Below are 20,470 nucleotides of genomic sequence, written 5' to 3' on the forward strand. Positions count from 1 at the left end.
TCTTGTGCATCAAGTGTGCCTATTCCTGGATTGGAAGACCTTGCTTGTAGTCGATCAAATATTATTGGATTGGATTGGATTGGGTTGGGTTGGGTTGGGTTGGGTTGGATTACTGCAATGTGCTCTATATGGGGCTGCCCTTGAAGACCACCCAGAAGCACATTTCTGGGAGCTTCCCTGTGTTACAGTCCTATTGTGCAAACTGCATTGGCTTCCCATTGCTTCTGGTGCAATACAATTTATTGTTATCAGCATTAAATCTCTATGTTGCACTACAGGGCCAATTTATTTCAGAATTATTTCTCCCTGAGATTGAATTATCTGCCCCACTGGCTTTGATAGAGTAGATGCTCTACTCAAATGTTGTCACTTAGTGGGACCTTGGAAGCATGTCCTTTCTATAGCTGCCTCAACCCTTTGGAACAACCTTCTACCTGTGATTTTAGAGGTGTCTCCTTCAGCCTACTGAAAGGCCATGCAGACTTGGCTCTTCTTTCAACCCTTGGCTAGGATGGGATAAGTCAGGAATCAATGCTATGGGTGATTCTGTCTCTTATGTGTTTTATATTGTTGTTTTTCTGGTTGTTGTGAGCTGCCTAGTATCTCTCTGTAAGATAGGCAGTCATATAAGTTGTCTAAACATATAAAGTATAAAAGCATAGTTGCTTTCTCATTGTACTTGATGGGATTCTTCTGAACCTTTTAACTATTCATTTAGTAAATTTGTGGCTTGTTTAAGCCCAATATTTACCAAATGATTTCTATCCTCACTTATAAAAATGTTCCTGTGACTAGATAAAGCCTAAGGACATAGATAGGTTTGATTGAGTGCTGTAACTGTTTAACTCAACATTCCAATAACATCATTGAGAGTCATGAATGAGGCTCTTATTGCAAGAGAAATCACTACATTTCTGATGGTGTTTGGTACTTGAATGCAGCCTGAAGCTTAGCAATATAAATCTGCTTTCCAAATCCTCTAGCTTTAAGCTGGGAAAGAGAGACAAAGAAATCGCAGCCCCATGCTGTGTTTTGCAACTGGATGAAAGCAGACAGATTTGACAGTCTGTCTTTTGACCAAACAAATTTATCGACAGTCCAGTTGTCATGCATTTGGCATTCCCCATTTAGAGACAAGAAGTGGTTCTTGTTCTAAAATAAGGGAAGAGGGTGTTTCTGTATACCCTCTTCCTCCAAAGATGGAAGAATGGCAAAACAATTTTGAAATTCAGACGGCATCACAGCTTCAATTGGATCATTATATTTGAATTACACCTCCTTGGTATAATAAGTATGCAGATCTTGGCAACAAGGGGCAGTGCAATATTGCACAGGGCAAACCATCTCTGTATAATGATCAGCTATGAATTAGTATTTACAAGCAATTTAATTTCTTAGGTCAAGATTCACAAGGATGTAATGTTCCTTCTTAATTCATTTGAGGTGCACAACCTTTTTATTGGAATATAAAAGATGAACTTAACTTTGATTTAAACAAGCCGGTAAACCCAGATCTTAAATGGTTTTGCTATAAACACAGTTATTTTTTTAAAAATAGAAAAATCTATTGCTCATTGCACTTAGCATAAATGGTAACAGACCTCCTAACTTTTCTATAAAATATTCAGTTCATGTCAGCAAGTGTTGCAATTTTCAATTTTAGTTCTATCCCTTTCTGAACATCATAGCAGAACAAGTGCTAATTTCTGGTGTTGCCTTCAGTTTATCTTGAAAGGCTACCAATCCCTCTAAAGCACATCATCCTACATAAGCACATTCTGACTGGCTACTTGAAAGAAGCCAACTTAATAGGTGATAGTCAAGCAACAAGCAAAACTTCTCAAAACTGATGTTGACTTTATCATAAAGGTTTTTTTCCCCCATAGGAAGAGAAAGCTTGAATTACATGAAACATACAGCAACTGCATTTCAATAATCAAGACTATAGAAAAAAGATATTTTGTATATTTGTGGAATACTACCAATCTTTAAAATAAAGGTCCTTTGTCAGCACATATAATAGCAATAGCACTTAGACTTATATACCACTTTACAGTGCTTTATAGTCCTCTCTGAGTGGTTTACAGAGTCAGCATATTTCCTCCAACAATTTGGATCCTCTCATTTTACCGACCTCAGAAGGATGGAAGTGTGAGTCAACCTTGAGCCTGGTGAGATTTGAACTGCCAAATTGCAGGCAGCAGGCAGTCAACAGAAGTAGCCTGTAGTACTGCACTCTAACCACTGCGCCACCACGGTTCATAATGAATACAAGACCATCCTTTCTCTGGTAAAATCATCTCACTATCTTTCAGTTATATGCTATTTTTAGTTATCAATTATGTTACCTAAAAAGGGCAACAACCAAGAATTTTGATTTGCCTCCATTATTTTGTTCTATATGAAACTCAATAAAAAGGAGAGCTATGCTGTGGAATTCATAGCATAAAACATAGGTGGATACTTTGAACTTCCAGAACTCCATAAAACCTAGAGATCTCTGTGTTTAAATCAGTGTTTCTCACCCTTGGAAGCTTAAAGATGGGTGGGCTTCAACTCCCAGAATCCCCCAGCCAGCGCTGCTGGCTGGGGGGTTCTGGGAGTTGAAGTCCACCCATCTTCAAGCTTCCAAGGTTGAGAAACACTGGTTTAAATAGTAGCATGAATCTGATTCTTCCTAAGCGCAAGATAACATTTAAATGCTACGACACAATTGGCCCTCCTTTTAATTATGACTAGGGCCAGGTCTCTTCACAACTTCCAATCTTGCATTACTTCTTTGAGTTGTTCATGCTCTGGCTGCTATCAGCTTTGATAGTGTCAAACTATGTTCTTTTTCGGCCTTGTCTTCTTTTTGCCACCAACTCCTCCAAAAATAATTGTTTTCCCCAATGAATTCCCCCACATTACATGACCAAAATAAAGGAGACACAATTTTGTGATTTTTTTTCCTTCCAGTGACATGTCCAGTGTTAGGCCTTCCAGTACTTGCTTGTTAGTCACCTTTGCTGTCCAAGCAGTGGTGGGTTGCCCCCGGTTCGTACCGGTTCTATAGAACCAGTAGTAAAACTGATGGGAGGCTCCACCCACTGACCCTGATGTCACAAAAATGCTTCTGCGCGTGCACAGAAACTTATGCGCTTGTGCGTGGTCTAATTACGAACCGGTAGTAAAGATAAGTAGAACCCACCCCTGTGTCCAAGGAATATGCAGGAGCCTTCTCCAGCACCACAGCTCACACAAATCTATTTGTTTCCTGACTTTCTTTTTTAAGTTTTCACAACCATTAAGCAATCATAAATAATTAAATTGCAAGTACTGTAGCTCGCTTTGGTCCTATTATGAGCCATAGATGGAATTGAGATCTTCCTTCTTAGAAGGAAAGCAGTTGAAAAAAAGGGATTTGCTCATGAATAATACCATGTGAGTAAACTATCAGAAAAAATTACTACAAATCCCTCTGCCTACTTTAAAATACAACATTGCATCAGCTAACAAGTTTTATTTTCATGGGGAAATCACTTCTATTGCTTTTACTATAGCAAATTAGTGAAGCCCAATATTGAAACAATGGATTCATCTTTATATGCCAGTGTCACATGATTTGGGATGACATAATCATACACTGAATGGCTATGTCTTAGCCATGGCCCAATGCTGCAAAGGATACTGGCTGGGAGGCTGTTAATTCCTCCTTCATTGCCTGATATTTTCCACCCCAAGACAGAGAAAAAAAAAACACTAGTTATAAACACTACAATATAATAATATTGGTATTGACATTGCCACAGATTCTGGAATTCACACAGAGACAGACCTTGTTTCCTTTTCAACACTTTTTTTTTTCATATGGCCTCAGAGACAATGTCTAGAAATAGCCAATTTTCATGAAAATATTTCTAGGATTTTATACCAATCACCAGGTATTGCAATAAACAATTCGTATGTAACTATTTTGCATGATGGGAGTCTGGGGTTAAACCTAACTCCTTTTGAATTAATTAACATAGTCAATTAATACATTTTAAGAGTTTGTACAAGTTTACCTACTCCCTACGACTAGTTAAGGTTTCCATTCAGTCAGGGTTTATACTGTATATTGCTAAATATTTTAATACTGACATAATGAATCTTTGGTAACGTATCTGAAAATATTATAATTTATTTATTAAAAAAATATCTTAAGAAAAGTGTGTCTGCATTTTTTAAAAAAAAAGACTAGTGCTTCGATGTGATAGATAATAAGGAAATATCTAACAGAATTTCTTTCACACTGATACACACTCTAAGTCTGTCAGAACCTGAAAGTTATTTAAACATTTTAAGGAGATGGTAATGGACCAAAGAAAGTAACTAGCAATTATTATGTTTCTAGACAAAGTAATAAGGAACCTTGATAAGTGGGTTATTGGCAGGATGACGGCAGTCTGTCTGTTGGGGAAAATTGTTAGGTCACTAGGTTAAAATATAATTAACAATAAATATTTCCAGGACACTTAATGATCAAGTGACTTAATATTAATGCTGGTTTTATATTAGATAGACATAGTTACTGTACAAATTTAATATATGAGATATACATATAAGTACATTCTGATTCCATGATGAATTATATTCCAGAGTGATTGCCATATTTATTACTCTCAGAAAAAGTAGCTTATGCATGCAAAAAAAAATGCATACATACATTTGACTTATATACTGTGTGTGTGTGTGTGTGTGTGTGTGTGTGTGTGTGTGTGTATAAATGTGTGTGTGTGTGTATGTATCAGTGGTGGGATTCAAATAATTTAACAACCGGTTCACTGTTGTCAGGTTGGCTGTCGGAGGCATGGTCCATCCCCATCCTCCAGCTCCACTGCACATGTGGGATAAGCCTCCCGTGATGGCCAACCTGACCCTGGGCAAACCAGTTATTAAATTATACCCCCCCTTCAAAGTGGATCCTGGGCACTGTGCTGCAATGTAAAAATGGGCAATGGAGCGGCTGGCACGAAGGGAAGGAGGAGGAAATGTGACTTTCTCTTTCCCTCGCGCCAGCTGCCTGTTTCTTCATTGCAGCGTAGCGCCCAGAATCCACTTTGATAGCGGGGGTGGATAATTTAACAACTGGTTTGCCTGAACCAGTATGAACCACCTGAATCCCACCACTTACACACACACACACACACACACACACACTGTGTGTGTGTGTGTGTGTGTGTACATTATGCACTATAAATATATAATATATTCAGTCTGAATTGATCCATTTCAAGGAAGGCCTCTTCATTGAAGATTATGGATTGTAATGTAGCACATGGATTAAATTCTGATTGGGACATAGTTGTTTTTTAACTTCCCAGTCTAGGGCTGAGAGAGGCTGACCTAATGAAAATTATCTAGCCATCTTCCATGCCTAGGGGAACACTAGAACCTTGATGTCTCTGCTCTTAATCCAGCAACAACAAATTCTTTTATATGTATTTCCAATAATTAATTCAGTTGTCAGCCCAAATGATATTTAGAAACCCCCAGACCTGCTTTCATAAAGCATAGTTAGAATTCATAGGAAGTGACATAGAGCTATCAGAGTTTGTCAATGAGATCTTTTCCCATCTTGTTTTGTAATCCAGGGTATTTCTTATTTAACTCCTAGGAATTTTAATTAGGAGATAAAGTAAGAAAGTATGGCAATGGAGCTTCAGACCTGGATTTGAAACACCCAATACCCACAAAAAAGATGACTGCTGGAAGCTGATTTCATTTCTTCATTACACAAACACACCATTCTAGCAGAAAGCTTTGAAGGAGCTTCTAACCACTGGATTATCACTTTCCCATATTACATTTTATAACTATTTAAATAATTTTCTAACTCTTTTGATGCCACGACATGAGAAGAACAAATTTAACTACAGCTGCCAATGTCTTTGTCTTGAGATGTACTTTTATTAGAGCTGAACATTGTCATTAGTTTTTAAAGATAAAAATGTTGTTGAAATGAGCTCTAAAGCTGGAACTTAAGTGGAGAATTGAAAAACAGATTCCACTGAGCTGATCCTAAATTCAATTTGGACTCAGATTTAGGCTTGGAACAAATACATGATTTGGTTAAAGGAGTGAGTGTGGACTTGAATCACATTGTTAATCATTTTTGTGAATGCGTGAAACTACAACAGTATTGCAAGTGATTGTTTGAGTAGAAGTGATCCTGTTGACCTTGCAAAGTTGGGATTTACAAAACAAGACTTAATATTTTTTATTTTGTTTGTTTACAATCTTCCTTTCTATCACCATGGATTTATCAAAGCAAGAAGTCTTCTTTAATAAATAATAAAGCCAGAAAACTATACAACCCACTAGATAGTACTGAATGGTATAATAGTTAACTCAATTTATGATTATTATTTTTTGTAGACTCAGAATGGAGTGGGTGGTGGAGATGTATGAAAGGAAAGAAAATAGGCGGCTTTTCAAATGGTTCATTTGTTATGGTTATTTTTTTTTTTAAGAGGCTAAAGAAAAGAGAGCCTAAGGGGGTTAGGAAAGTGGAGAGAAAGTAGTTGTTTCAGGAAAAAAATTGGCCACCCTATTGACTGAGCCTTATTTATCATAAAATAGAACAAATGGAATGCAACATAATGGCTTGATTACAACAATATAACAACAAAAAAATTATGTATGGAAAAGATATTTTTTTATGATTTACAAAGAAATAACGAGATAAATGTGAAGAGGAGGGAAGGAGTAAGGAGTAAGAAGAATTTGACTCAGAGATGCTTAGCCATCTATTCAAGAAATTAACATTGGAAATAAAAGCATTATGTGAAAATTTCCAACAGTCACAAGAGATAATATTAAACAAAATTGAGGAAATAAAAGTGGACTAAACATTGAAATCTAATGATTGTAATGAGTGCTCAAATAAATACACAATTAAGCTTAAAAAAAGCTTAAAAAAACAGACAATGTTTGAAAGAAGATTTGGAAAGTCAGGAAAAGTAAGAAACCATACATACTCCATAATTTTAACAAACATAGTAAAATCTGACATTTGGACGAATTCCTGAAGACTTTGGAAACGTGGCTCTTGAAGGAAAAATTCAAAATTTAGGATAAATTCTAAAATGGAACAAAGAAAAAACAAAGAAAGTTAAGCAAGTTAGATGTATTACTGTAGAAATGGAAGGAACCCCCCCCCCAAGATAAAATACATCAAATAAATAAAATAACTATGATAATGCAAATAAACCAGGATCTGCCCCAAAACCAGGGGTTGCCACAAAGAAGAGGAGGTCAACCTATTTTCTAAAGCCCCAGAAGGCAAGACAAGAAAGAATAGATGGAAACTAATCAAGGAGAGATGTATCCTAGAACTAAGGAGAAACTTCCTAACAGTGAGAACCATTAGTCAATGGAACAGCTTGCCTTCAGAAGTTGTGGGTGCTCAATCACTGGAGGCTTTTGAATGGAGATTGGACAGCTTCTTTTCTGAAATGGTATAGGGTTTCCTGCCTGAGCAAGGGATTGGACTAGAAGAACCCCCCCCCCAAGGTCCCTTCCAATTCTGTTATTCTGTTACTTGCTATACGTATCATACAACATATGCTTTCCAGATTCCAAATTTGCTCACTGGCCTAAAAATACTGAGGATGGGCGTGATCTAGAACTATATTAGATAACCAAGAGCCTTGGTGGTGCAGCAGACTAAAGTGCTGTTAAATAGCACCAGCTGCCTGCAATTACTGCAAGTTCAAATCTTACCAGGATCAAGGTTGACTCAGCCTTCCATCCTTTTGAGGTAGGTAAAATGAGGATCCGGTTTGTGGGGGCAATAAGCTGTATAAAAAAGAACACCACTTTGGCGGGGGAGGCAAAAGCTCTACTAAGCAGGTATATACAAAAGTATGAAGGCTATTGCTTAACGCATTGTAAGCCGCCCTGAGTCTCTGGAGAAGGGCGGCATATAAATCAAACCAATAAAATAAATAAAATAAATTTCTGAGGAACACGGGATGCCTGAATTTATTTTTCATGTTGTTAGGATTGCTTCTATCAAGCAGGTCAGTAGTGAAGTAATTTATCTTCTTCCCTGCTGTAGGACCCACATTACTCTGACAGGTGTGTGTGGGTGGTGGTGGTGGGAGATTGGCTTGTAGGAGTTTCATGGAGGAGGACAGAGGGGAGGGGAGAACATCTGATAAGTGAATAGTATTTTGCTGTGAGAACATATATAAAATAAATCATTTTAAAGTTGGGGAAAACACTAAATACCTTGATTTCCACAATTGTATCAAACTGGGATGCACAGAGTGGGCTGCTATTGATAAATGAGCAGAATTTATCCTTTCAAAATCTGTGCAATGGCATCATGTTGTGATTTAATGCCAGGATCAACTAAAGCTATGTGGCCATCAACCTTCTTTAATCCTATGCCCCAAAATCTTCTGCAGCAAATAATAAAGAAGTTTCACCGCAGGCCAGGAAAGACTTGGTGAAATAATCGCTTGAGGTCTGATGCTGATTGATGAAGGGATGCTTATTTGTCCCCTCCATTTGGATCACTTTATTCTTTTTGTTTTTCACTTCATGATGATTAGAGCTGCTTCAAAAGTATCTGCATTAATTCTGGCAGAAAATGAAGGATTGCCAATAATTTATTCATTTTTACACTCTAGATTCAAAGAGATATTGCTTTCCTTTGTTTTGTTTTTTTCCTATTTAAGTTATACTCAGTAATTAAGTAGAAAATGTAATGGATATAATTCACCAAGAAGAAAGCTTTAAAAATTGCCTTTAAAAAAAGTCAAAGTAGCAATGAATTAATAAGTGAGTCTAATGCATGAATAATATTGTTTCAAATGTAGAAATTATTACTGATATTGTATAGTTTTACTCATTGGAGCCTAAAATTTGATTGAATCAGTGGATATTTGTAGTTATTTTTGGTTAGAACTTCATGAATTTGTATGCTGAACAATTCAGTGAATCAGTTAAGTCTCACGACAAACATTGGTTGCTTCACTTAATCTATTTTGGAACAATCAACTCAGACATTAGCAAAACTTGAAGGGCTGCCAAATTATTATTGGCACCTGTAAAGGCCTATTAGTGAAATTCTAAAATAATAAATCTTAGAAAAGGGCTGGCAAAAGCTAGATATTTTTTTATCACAATAGCACTATAAATTCCCTTACTTTCACCCCACGGGGTGAAAAAAAAAATAGAAATCTTCCAAAAGTAAAGCAAAAAAGAAGAAGAAGAAGAAGAAGAAGAAGAAGAAGAAGAAGAAGAAGAAGAAGAAGAAGAAGAAGAAGAAGAAGAAGAAGAAGAAGAAGAAGAAGAAGAAGAAGAAGAAGAAGAAGAAGAAGAAGAACTAGTATACTCTGTCAGCCTATGCACAAAATAAATACTTGTAAGTCACACCAAATGCCTATAGTGTTCATTCTGCTATACTGCTACTAGCAGAACCTAGTATCACAGGGCATTTTGATCTTTCCATCTGTGCCAGAGGCCTGAAGAATGCAAGGAAGATTTTGAGATCATTTGATGCCACTGCTGATTTTGTCCAACTGTGATCAGTTGTGCTAAATGAGACACAGGCCTATTTGGAAGCATTTTCAGATTTCCAGAATGATCTTTAGACAATGCCCATGTGCCCGCATGCACGCACACACACACACATGTATGCACACTACATACACACATATATCATATTTGATATCCAGGTCTATCCCAACATTGCAATGTCATGAGAGCATTCTGAATCAGTGGTGGGTTGCCCCTGGTTTATACCAGTTCTATAGAACCGGTAGTAAAACCAGCTGGAGGCTCCGCCCACTGACTCTGACATCATCAAAACGCTTCTGTGCATGCGCTGAAGAGTGTGTGCGCATGGCCCCATTGCGAACCAGTAGTAAAGGTAAGTAAAACCCACCCCTGTAAGCCATGTACTGTATATGAGTTCAAAAGATTATCTGTGGCATTATAAATGAAGCGGAATGCAATGAAACCACAACCTTTGATTAAATATTTGGCAATGCAATTTATGTTGATCTCCTTCAATGATTTAGTTTGATATCATATCTTAGATACCACAATTTGCATGTGGACAAATAAGCAATTGTTGTAGAGACAAGTCAACCATCATTTAATTTTTAAATTTTCTTCCAACAATGTATCAATTAATATAAATAAATTGCAAATATATTATTACAAGCCATATATTTATATTTTAGGTTACAGTCTCTTGTTCCCTTCTCTTTCCTTCTTTTCCCTTCCCTCCTTGATCACATAAGGCAAAAAAGTTGTTTGGGGATGCATCTGTTCATTCAAAGTCTTCCCCTTAGTTTTCACATAAAGCCAGCTATATCTAATTTCAACATATGAAAAGAATTTTCTCCTTTTGCCTTTTCCTGGACCTATCAAGAGAAGAAAGCATTTTAGTTTTGCCTCCGAGGCAAAAAGAGATATCATCCTACTTAGAGAAATGGGAAAATAAAATCTTTGTATAATAACTGCAGCTTCATCCTGTTTTATGGGCCATTCACAGCTGCTAATTTATAAGCTTTGTATTTTATTCTTCCAGAGGAAAGACAGATAGAAATACATCTGCTCAGATGTCCCAAACTCTATAATACCCAAATGTGACAATGAAGAGAAAAGCCAAGGAACATGGCAATGGTTTAAGAACAATAGAACTGCAATTTTATAATTCTGGAAGACAGACATCATTAGGTATATTCATCCTAAGCAATTTTGCCTTACTAAATAAAATTGTTTCCCTTTTCATTATTATGCATTTTTATTCCTATTGTTGTTAAATGTATGTTTATGAGAGTGTGCTTGCACATTTTGTTGCATTATGTCTATGAAAACTATTATTTTACTCACTTTTTTATAAGGTGCATGGGTTTACACTGTGTTAATTGCAAACATGGTGCAATTTAAAATACAAATTTGAGTAAAGGCTATCTTATTGCAATAAAGTTTGATACATAATCACACATACACTCTAGTGAAATCAGCTTGTGATATTGCTGTCTTAGAATCAGCTATGATCATTTTCTGACAATTTGTATAATGACTGAACTATACAATTTTTTTTGTTAAACTTTATTGAATTTGTTCCAGACCAGATGTGTCTAATATTAGCTAAATTATTTCTTCATATAGGACCCTCTACCATAGAGACACAAAACCATTGTTGGAAATACAACTTATGTTTGAAGCTGGTGTTTTGCTGCATTAATTTTCTTTGCATTTTATTAAAAATCAGTGCTGGGCTTTCTGCATTACCTGATTTTTCAATCTGGCAAGTGCTTGAGGAGACCATTTCATTGTGTTCCCAAGTCTCCCAGTAATGATATGCCATGACAGGATGACTGTCATCTCAACTCTCCTTCTCCTAAAACATTGGAAAACTTTCTCCTCCTTCTTTGATAACTTCCTAATGTATTTCCACATCCACAGTAGGACTAAAATGGGATGCAGAGGAAAAGGCATTTGAACACATGTACCGTATTTCTCCAAAAATAAGGCAAGTTCTTATTTTCTTTTGAACCCTGAAATAAGGGCTTGGCCTTATTATTGGGGAGGGGGGGTTCTTATTATTTCAGGGTGTAGGAGGCCTGGGCGGCCTGCACACTCACACCAGGAGTCCAGCAGAGAGAGGCTCCCTTTGCACGCCGTCATCAAGCCCCTCCCCTCCTGCAGGGTGTGTGTGTAGAACACGAGCAGCCTGAAGGCACCAAGCCGTGCAAGTGCCTGTCCCCACCCCCTGCTCGTGCCCCTCCCAGGCCTCGATGTGGGTGAAGCCGGTGAACAGAGGCAGAGTTTGAGGGAGAGAGAGACTTCTGCTGCTTCTGCTGCTTTCCTTGCATGCAGCCAAAAGCAGAAGCAGCAGAAGTCTTTCTTTTTCTCCCTCAAACTCCTACGGGAGTCCTACGGGAGAAAGGCGGTATAGAAATATAATAAATAAATAAATAAATAAATAAATAAATAAATAAATAAATAAATAAATAAATAAATAAACTCTGCCTCTGTAGCTTCCAAACCCCAGCCAGGACACTTTGGGAGTGTGCTTCCCAATCTATGGTGATGGTGGCCTGAGGCCTCCCTTTCTCCCCCTGCTCCTCTCTGTTCCGATTGCCTGAGCGCTGACTGACTGGAGCGTCCGCTGGTGAGCCCACAGGTCCAGTTTACTCTTTCCAGGTGCCCAGCAGCAAGACGCCAGACAGACACAGCCATGGCCAACACTCCTCACCTGCAGCTGAGCTTGGCCTCCAGTGGCTGCCCTGCAAAGGAAGCTCTGGGGCTGTGATGCTTGCACTGTGGCTGCTGTGGTGGGTGCTCGGTAGTACAAGCTACGCGGACGCAGCACCTGGGCAAGGGGGCAAGAGTGGGCAGGCCACCACCATGGTGCAGGAGCAGGCACTTGAGGTCTATGGTCAGTGCCGCAGGAGACGAAAATGGCAGGGGCACAGAAGTATGCAGGGATGTGGAGGGTTGGGCAGGTGAGGGACCTGTGTGTGTCTGTGTGAGAGAGAGGGGGGCTTATTTTGGGGGGAGAGTGTATATTTAGGCCCAGCCCAAAAATCAGGCTTGGTCTTATTTTCGGGATATGTCCAATTTTCGGGGAAACACAGTATATTATTTGCAATGTCATACGGCGTGTGTTTTTAAAAACAGTTTAATTAATGATGTTCTTCTGGAAAGCATAAAGGAGAAGTATATGTGAAGGCATTTGAAAAATAAATAAATTTAAACAGATTTGGATAGAATATTGGAACCATTTCCTGAGGTATGGTATGATCACTTCAAGGGCAAGAGCAGTTTGAATAAAAAAAAAGGTAAAAACAAATTGCCCTTTTAATATATGTTTTCAAAAGATATAAACTATGTTCCTTTTAACAGATTTCAAGTTTTTGCAGAGTCTTGATGGACAGCAAAGAAAGAACGCCACCAGGAGAATTTGTCAGAGTCACCTTCCAAATCAACCAAACAATAAAAGTTTAGCTATATCTGTTTCATGAGTTAACTCACTGGGTTTTATATTTGTTGGTGGATCAGTTTGCTTGTTGGTTTGGGAACTAGAAATTCACTGGTTGCTGGATAGTGTGATCCCTCATCTTTTATTAATATTCTATTTCAAAACTCAACAGAACATGGTAAGAATAAGAATAATACAAGATTTTTTTTTCCCAAGAAAGAAGAATGCATTCTCAATTGCATGTTAGTTTTATATCCATTCTATCCTTGGTTCAAACATTCTGAGAATTAAGGAGGTATGGGAATGTTTTTAACATTTCTCATGATACTGAAGGTACTACTACCCAAATTGTAACTATATTTAGCTAAACGTAGTTATAATTTTGTATAACAGTCAGGAAATCTGAACCTAACTGCACACATTTCAGATGGTGCTGCATGCTATAATTATTTTCAGCCAATTTTAATGAGAAAGGAACAATTCTTTCCCCATCAAAATAGGGAAGTAAGGATGGAGGGGGAGTATTGTAAATATATAATGTATATGAGCTAATGGTGGAGTCACTGGCTTGTGCAGAATGCCAACCATCCACAACTCCTCATAATTGCATGTGCAGGCAGGTTTTTTTAATATTATTAATTTCATAAAATTTATATGCCTGCCCTTCTCATAGAAAGTGACTCTGGGCAGCGATTACAATCCAACAGACATCCAGCAGAGTTATTGGTGTGTTTTGTTGTTCCTTATCTGTCAATAATTACTAGTTAAAGCATCCCACATATTTTTGTGTCACTTGTTCGTATAATTAAACTTTATATATAGAAAGGTATATTTGTTTTCTGAGGTTTTCATGGGTATTTGTATGTAGGTCTTTGGTTATTTGGGTTTTGTCCCATGTAAAATTGGAAGTACTTTGATGACGTTTCGATGAAGTCTCATTCGTCATCTTCAGGCTGGTGTCTTCGGCCTTGTGCTTCTAGGAGCAAAGGTATATTTACATCTGTTGCATTCACAATATAAAACTATTGGTGGGCCATAAGGTAGATCAGAGCAAACATCCCTATCTTCTCTTCATTGATATAGTTTTATAATACGTAACTAAATCTTAGAAATGACTAGAATTTATGCTATTTCTTCAGTGTTCCATGCTTTTAATCTATTAAATTTAGCAACCTTTCTATAGAGTTTTTGTAAAAATGTATCTGAAAATGTGGTAACAAAGGAAATTTTAATATTTTAATATGAGAAGGACGGCACCTCAAAAGTAAGGGAAAAGAGAGATTAAAGGGCATGACACTTCACCCCCTTGTAATGTTAAATGGATTTAATTCTCCACATACAGAAATTTTTAGAAAAGGTCCATTTTGGTGGTTATAAAAGCACAATTTGCCAAAAAATATGAAAGAAGAAAAAGCCATTTCTTTTACTAGGATGCACTATCAAATATACTAATTTGGACATTCCAGTCCAAAGTTCATTCAGTCTTTAATAATTTAAACAGTCGCCCTGATAATCTGCTACGTTGTGCATAGCTATTGTGCCATTTCTAATTAAAATTGACAAACCCTTGAAACTTGCCTTAGACAAATGTGTGTCAGCTTTAAGCAACTCAAATCAATTTAATTCTGTGGTAACACATTGTTAGAATTTTATACATGTTTTAACAGCAGATGGGAAATCCAAAGTTAGGTATGAAATTCTTTAAAAATCCAGATAAGAGTTAAACAATTAAAAGGAAAAAGGATGGTCCATCAAAATGCAAATAATAGCACTAAAATTACTTGGTTGCTTACCATATTCAAGATGCTGTTGATCATGATGATGATTTTATGCAATCATAGGTATTTAAATATAGATATTCATTTCTATAGATATTTGTTTATTTATTTATTTATTTATTTATTTATTTATTTATTTATTTATTTATTTATTTATTTATTTATTTATTTATTTATTTATTTATTTATTTATTTATAAATTTGTATAATGCCCTTCTCCCTGAGGACTCAGGGCAGTGAACAGCCAAGTAAAAGCATAAACTACAAACATCAAAATACAATTAAAAATATATATATAAATTTGGCCCCATGATTAAAAACAATAACAAACAATTAAAAACATTTTAAAAAGTGTTAGGCCAGCCCTGCTTGCTGGAAAAGGAAGGTTTTAAGGGCACAGCAGAAGGCACCGAGGTCTTGGATTCTCCTTATCTCTGGGGGCAGCTGATTCCAGAGGGTAGGTGCCCCCACAGAGAAGGCCCTCCCCCTGGGGTCACAAGCCTACATTGTTTGGCTGATGGCACCCCGAGGAGGCCCTCTCTGTGGGAGCGCACAGGTCGATGGGAGGCCGTCGGTAGCAGCAAGCGGTCTCGAAGATAACTAGGTCCTATGCCATGGAGCGCTTTAAAGGTGATAACCAACACCTTGAAGCGCACCTGGAAGACCACTGGGAGCCAGTGCAGCTCACACAGGAGAGGTGTTATATGGGAGCGCCATGCGGCTCCCGTGACTACCCGCGTGGCCGCATTCTGGACCAGTTGGAGCCTCCGGGTGCTCTTCAAGGGGAGCCCCATGTAGAGAGCATTGTAGTAGTCCAGGCAAGAGGTGACGAAGGCATGAACAACTGTACACAGGGAATCCCAATCAAGAAAGGGCCGCAACTGGCGGATCAGGCGAACCTGACCAAAAGTCCCCCTGGCAACAGCCGTCAGATGTTCCTCCAAGGACAGCTGCGTATCCAGGAGGACTCCCAGTTGTGAGCCCTCTCCGAGGGGGCCAAAGATTCGCCCCCAATAGTCAGTGATGGAGTCAACTGACTATATCAGGATGCCATGAACCACAGCCACTCAGTCTTGGAAGGGTTGAGCTTGAGCCTGTGTCTCCCCATCCAGATCTGCACAGCCTCCAGGCACCAGGACATCACTTCAAGGGCATCGTTGGGGTGGCCTGGGGTGGAGATGTACAGCTGAGTGTCATCAGCGTACTGATGGTACTTCACCCCAAAGCCACGGATGATCTCGCCCAGCGGCTTCACATAAATGTTGAACAGAAGGGGCGAGAGGACCGACCCCTGAGGCACTCCACATATAAGAGGCCTCGAGGTCGACCTCTGGCCCCCTGCCAACATGAACTGCGACTGGTCTGAGAGAAAGGAGGGGAACCACCGTAACACGGTGCCCCCCATCCCCAACTCTTCCAACCGGTGCAGCATGATACCATGGTCGATGGTATCAAAAGCCACTGAGAGGTCTAACAGGGCCAGAACAGAGGAGCAACCCCTGTCCCGAGCCCTCCAGAGATCATCTACCAATGTGACCAATGCCGTTTCCATGCTGTGCCCGAGCCTGAAACCCGACTGGAACAGATCTAGATAAGACGTTTCCTCCAGGTACTGCGGACACTGTCCACACTCTCGACAACCTTTGCCACAAAGCGAAGGTTGGAGACAGGATGATAGTTGGCTAATACTGCCGGGTCCAGGGAAGGCTTTTTGAGGAGAGGCCTCACCACCGCCTCTTTCAAGGCCGTGGGGAAGTAACCCTCACTCAACGAAACGTTAATAATTCCCTGGAGCCAGCCTCGTGTAACCTCCCGGGAAGCCAGTACTAAACAGGAGGGACACGGATCCAGTAAACATGTGGCTGCACTAAGTCTCCCCAGAATCCTGTCCACGTCATCAGGGGTCATGTATATGAATATACAAATATCCTGCATTGTAATATATGCTGGTTTTTATTTTTATTTGTGGCTTTAAATCAGTGTTGACTCTTAACAACTGCATAGACTAGTCCCCGTAGTTTTCTTGACAATGTTTTCAAAAGTGGCTTGCCATTGCTTGGTCCTAAGTTGGAGGGAGTGACAGGCCCAATGGTCACTCAGCTGGTTTTGTGACTAAGGCAGGGCTAGAGTTCCCAGTCTCCTAAGCAGGGCTGCTTTAACCATTACACCAAATAGACTCTTTTTGTAACATAGGCTATCATCCCATTTATTGAACCAGTGGATAATACATTATCTTTAATATGGTATTAAACAGTCTATGCACAATCTAAAGGTAAAGGTAAAGGTTCCCCTCACACATATGTGCTAGTCGTTCCCGACTATAGGGGACGGTGCTTATCTCCGTTTCAAAGCTGAAGAGTCAGTGCTGTCTAAAGACATCTCCGTGGTCATGTGGCCAGCATGACTAAACACCAAAGGTGCATGGATCGCTGTTACCTTCCCACCAAATGTGGTCCCTATTTTTCTACTTGCATTTTTTACATGCTTTCAAACTGCTAGGTTGGCAGAAGCTGCGACAAGTAACAGGAGCTCACCCCGTTACATGGCACTAGGGATTCAAACTGCTGAACTGCCGACCTTTCGATTGACAAGCTCAGTGTCTTAGCCACTGAACCACCGTACTATGCACAATCTACTTTCATGCTAATGAAAGGAACATACTGTATGCTCTGTTAAACTTTATCAATGTAGATTATTGCTGATGGAATGACTGTTTTGTTTGGTAGAGCAAGCAAGGAACCCTGCACATTTATCTCCTCTCCTTGTCTAAAACCATATTTTTTCATTTATTTATACAATATGCTGCCTGGTTTTATTTTTAGATAGTCTCAGGATTTTCATCACTTCTTTCCTCCCTTAGTTCAGGTTGTCAACTGATTTGTTCTTCATCCCTAATGGAGGACGACGTGCTACATGATCTTTTTTTGTAGATAGACTTCATAATTTAAGTTTTCCTATCACCCTGCTGTATCATAAATAAAATAGTTCTTTATTTCCTTTCACAGGAGCAGCAACCTCAAGAATTCTTACAAAAGTTGTATTTCTAATGTCAACATTTGTTTTTCTTCATTCTTTCTGCTATATCTGCTACCCAACAAATGCAGGGTTTTAAAGGAGTAAGAGTTGACTGATTAGTATTTGATTATAATAATTTGAAAAATGGATGCTTAAGAATTGTTAAGCCTACATTTGTAATTTATTAACATGCACAATAGCACTAGTTCTATATTGTTTTCTTGGACTGCAAAGTTGTACAATTAAACATTTTTATTTTTATACCTAAGGTTGCATGCAACCCTTGCCCTAATTTTAAAAAACTCTGTAAGTGATAAATTCAATTTTTTGGTAAGAACAAGCTGTCTTCTACTGACATTAGAAAGGAAAGTGAGGATGGCATGTTTAAAAAGAGGGTGGGGGGAGGCAGAGAGTGAGAAAGAGAGAGAGTGCAAGCATTTAGAAATAAAATAAAATTGTGCAGAATGTTAATTGGTAGTCTAATACTTGTTTCAGAGACATCCACTGCCAGAATATAATCCTTGACATATTATTTCAAAGACTGGGTGCAATCCTGTACAGAAAAAAGACTATTTATAGTAAGGGGGTTACATTTTCGCACCTACTCCTCAATTCTCTGTAATGTTGCTACATCATAATATAACACCACTAAAAATACATTTTTAACTCTACCTAGCTTTGATGGATGCATGAAAGAGTGCACCCAAGATCTAGGATCCAATATGTCAGTGTTTTGCCTTTGGTATTCTATCTCTGTCAATAAAATACCTGACACTCACTAAGACAAGACATCTGAAGTGGAATTCAGTTTGAATCTGGTTTGTATCCTACTTAGAATATTGCACATACAATATGCAATAATATACTTAGAATATTGCATATACAGCTTAATGCTCTGTTGAAATCTGTCTTGGAATTTTCAAACAACATTCTAGTATCTTCCCACCGTCTTTCAAAATTTCACATGGTAGTGAGCTGGAATTTTACAAGGATGCCACAAAGAAGTGGTGGAAGGTCATTCTGCTTAGGTTGGTATCTTCTTTCTATTTTTCTGAAGCTTTTCAACTTGCCAACATTTCCCAATTTTTTTTTTTAAAAAACATCACTCAATGGGAAGAGTTTCCTCACTAGTCTAGGACTAAATACAGTGTGGAAAATCAAGGAAACAGTGGGAGTAGTGGGGTGGCCTAGAAGTGGAGCTCTTGCCTCACACCAGGAAGCTGTGAGTTCAATCCTAGGTAGATGCAGATATTTCTCATTCTGGGCACAATGAGAATATATCTGCTGAATATAATTCCACATTGGCGAGAGGAAGGGCATCCGGCCAGTAAACACTCAGCTCCATTCAGTTGCCCAGACTCCACTCCACAAGGGATTATGGGGTCAATGGGTCTGGTCTGGTGGCTCAGCAGATTAAAAGCATTGTGATTAACACCAGCTGTCTGCAATTTCTGTAAGTTTGAATCTCATCAGGCTCAAGGTTGACTCAGCCTTCCATCCTTTCTAAGGTAGGTGAAATGAGGACCCAGTTTGTGGGGGCAATAAAATGACTTTGTATAAATATACAAAAGTATGAAGGCTATTGGTTAACACATTGTAAGCCGCCCTGAGTCTCCGGAGAAGGGCGGCATATAAATCAAATTTTTTTAAAAAATTAAAAGACGACGAAATCAAGGAAACAGTGGACTGTTGGAAAGATGACCATACATCGACACCCACCCAATGGAAGAACATCATCTCAGTTAAATGAGAGAGGGAATATTATACTATATACTAGCACCAAAAATGTCTTCAAAATTTCAAAAGCAAATTGATTCAGTTGTATAAGAACTGATAAAATAAAAATGCAGGACCATTCTTTTGCAACACAGTCATATTATTCAGAGATACTTCATAGACACAGTAGAATCCACATGTATATCATGGATTTTCACATGCAGACTTAGAAGGTTATAGATGTAGAATCCCAATTCTGCATTAATCGTAGCTAATTCATGTGAAGTTAATAAAAATACATTCTTTTTCCCATGATGAATATCTCAGTAGTCAGCTTTTTTTGGGTGTTCTGTCCCCCTTCCCCACACAGGCAAACAGACACAGTAAGCAAGAGAGAGTTTATCCTCAGTCCGGTCCAGTAGCAAAAAGTAATCCACGAAGCAAGAGTTAGCCAAGGTCCAATCCAAATATGTACAAGCCAGATTCCAGATAACGTGATGTGAATCTCAGGTTTTTAACTTTGACCGTCACAAAGCCTGAAGAGCAATCACACCCACTTTTATTCCTTGTGGGGTTTGGCTCAGTGACTCAGATCGATCTCTGGCCTTTTTCATTGCTGTGCACGCTTCTCCCTCTGACGCTGCCTGGGATCAAGCAGGATTCATCATCCTCGCTCCCTATCTGTTGTTGTTCCGATATGCTTTCCTCCTGGCATATCCCAGGCTGTTCCTCTTGGCCTTCGGATGAAACCTGAGGCGTTGCCAGAGAGGAGGGTCCTGGAGAGGGAGACCTTGTCAGTTCCTCCCCATCACCTTCTGAGTCCTCTTCCTCTGTTAGGACAGGCTCGGGAGTCGGGGTCACAACATTGGATTCCAGTTTGATAACAAGGGATAAAATTTCTTTCAATCTACCTTCTTCCCATATGAACAATGGGGGATGAACACCCTGTTTTAACCATTTACTACAGTAATATATTTTCATCCAAAAG

This window comes from Pituophis catenifer, unplaced genomic scaffold (genome assembly GCF_029215685.1).
Source record: "Pituophis catenifer annectens isolate HBS135680 unplaced genomic scaffold, rPitCat1.0.hap2 SCAF_3, whole genome shotgun sequence".
Taxonomy (NCBI): domain Eukaryota; kingdom Metazoa; phylum Chordata; class Lepidosauria; order Squamata; family Colubridae; genus Pituophis; species Pituophis catenifer.